This window comes from Poromitra crassiceps (genome assembly GCF_964638095.1).
Source record: "Poromitra crassiceps genome assembly, chromosome: 20".
Taxonomy (NCBI): domain Eukaryota; kingdom Metazoa; phylum Chordata; class Actinopteri; order Beryciformes; family Melamphaidae; genus Poromitra; species Poromitra crassiceps.
This window is the reverse complement of record NC_139637.1, coordinates 17,004,661-17,007,160: the sequence shown is the minus strand read 5'-3', so window position 1 is coordinate 17,007,160 and position 2,500 is coordinate 17,004,661.

Here is a 2,500-nt window from a genome sequence, read left to right as displayed (position 1 = left end):
ACCACTCTGTATCTCCACTTCTCTCTGTGTCTACCACTCTGTATCTCCACTTCTCTCTAGGTCTACCACTCTGTATCTCCACTTCTCTCTGGGTCTACCACTCTGTATCTCTACTTTTCTCTAGGTCTACCACTCTGTATCTCCACTTCTCTCTGTGTCTACCACTCTGTATCTCCACTTCTCTCTGTGTCTACCACTCTGTATCTCCACTTCTCTCTGTGTCTACCACTCTGTATCTCCACTTCCCTCTGTGTCTACCACTCTGTATCTCCACTTCTCTCTGTGTCTACCACTCTGTATCTCCACTTCTCTCTGGGTCTACCACTCTGTATCTCCACTTCCCTCTGTGTCTACCACTCTGTATCTCCACTTCTCTCTAGGTCTACCACTCTGTATCTCCACTTCTCTCTAGGTCTCCCACTCTGTATCTCCACTTCTCTCTAGGTCTCCCACTCTGTATCTCCACTTCTCTGTATCTCCACTTCTCTCTAGGTCTACCACTCTGTACCTCCACTTCTCTCTAGGTCTACCACTCTGTATCTCCACTTCTCTGTGTCTACCACTCTGTACCTCCACTTCTCTCTAGGTCTACCACTCTGTATCTCCACTTCTCTCTGTGTCTACCACTCTGTACCTCAATTTTTTACCTAGCTTACACTGGTGCACCCTGATTCAAATACGTCCCATTCCGGGACAGATACAACCTCCCAGCATTTTACTCTCTCTCTCTCTCTTATATTCCCTTTATTGCCTTATAGTCTCTTTACCTCTGCTGAAACTCTTCCATCCCGAGTGAAAAGTCTCTCCTTTCTCCGGCGTCTGGCCCCTCTACGTTGCCTCACTCTCTGCATGTACAATTACCTCTCTGTTTTGGTTCCTCCCTCCACCCCCACCTACTCTGTTTTGGTTCCTCCCTCCACCCCCACCTTAGTCGTCCTCCTCCTCAGCGCTCCTCTGTTTCCTGCTACCCAGCAGATGCAGGCGCTCCTCTCCTCAGCCTCGGCGGCCCTGCTGGACATTGTCGGTATTGTCTGCAAAAACAAGCAAAAGAAGCCACAACAACAACAAGTGAGCCAGTGATTCAGATAGGGTCTCACAATGCTATAGCCTGTTTTGTTGCGTTCGCTAATCGCTATACAATGCAGGCTGTTCTCCTCCCCTCTCTCGCTCCGTGTCGAACATATAACGCAGAAGAGGAGGATGTGTTGTGAAGGAATGCCACCATCGTTACATCCTTGTCATTGTTCAGATGCTGTGTGGAGCAGGGGCGGTTTTAGCATCAGAGCTTTGGGTGGGCTCAGCCCACCCAAAGGTCATGGACCACTGAACCCCTAGGGGGGTCCGGGGGCATGCCCCCCCGGAAGAAAATTTTGTACAGTTTCAAGTAAAAATGGATCAAACTGGCGCACTTTGAGATCAAAATGAAGAGACTAGATCTATGAAGAACTACACACATCAATATCTTCTTTACCGCTCTGTGGTTTTACAGCAATGAAAAAATAATTGTTTCCCTATATATACTATATATATTCTGCATACAGGTTACTATATGGTAGAATTATGCTTGCATAAATAATACCAAAATCACTTCAGGGGAGTTTCAAGTAAAGTAACATTTTGCTTTGTAGGCAAAACAAAAGTAAAATTAAATCAAAAGGGAACTTCCTAACTTATTGGCTGGAATAATATTCCGACAAGATAATAATATACTGTAAGCACTAAAGCAGGAGTTTGCAGTCAACTAGTTGAAATTAATATGTGGCAGTATTTGTGGGGGTCAAAATCTATGTAGGGTGTACCACCACAAATAGATCAGTGTATGGGAAACACTGACTATTAAATTGTGTGACTAGAAAGACACCAATAAATCTGAGAAAATGTACTTTAATTTTGAACAACAGCACTACAACGGTGGCATTACAAATGGTATTATGAAATTATTGTGTGAAAAAACAAGAATGCCACTTTTTTCATGAACTTTAAGCAGAAAATTTAAAAATAGTTTTAAAGCAAAAATAAATAATAAATAAAGATCATTTTAACATTGGCTCAACCAGCCCATCTTACTGACCACCAGGGGTCCTGGTCCTTAATCCCTTTTTATTACTCCCATGCCACTGGTACTGTACACAAACAAGGCTGTTTAAATATCTGCCTTGCACTCCCTTAGAGCAGGGGTGTCAGACTCATATTAGGTAGAGGGCCGGATTTGTTCAACTGAGACCTGATGGGGGCCGGATTTTTTTTTTACTAAAATCAATTCGACTCATTTACTGTACCCATTTACTTCACAAAAGAAATACTGCTCTTTCCATTTCTCTTGAAACTGCCTGCATTCCGTGTCAACCTTTCTCTTTTTCGACAGCATCTTGTTCAGGGGCGGACTGGGATCATAATTCAGGCCGGGCATTAGATACCAAGCAGGCCAGGCCGATACGGGCCGACGTGCGTGCCGGCGTCAGAAAAATTTGGGCCGTTTAAAGCTCAATTTGGGCCGTTT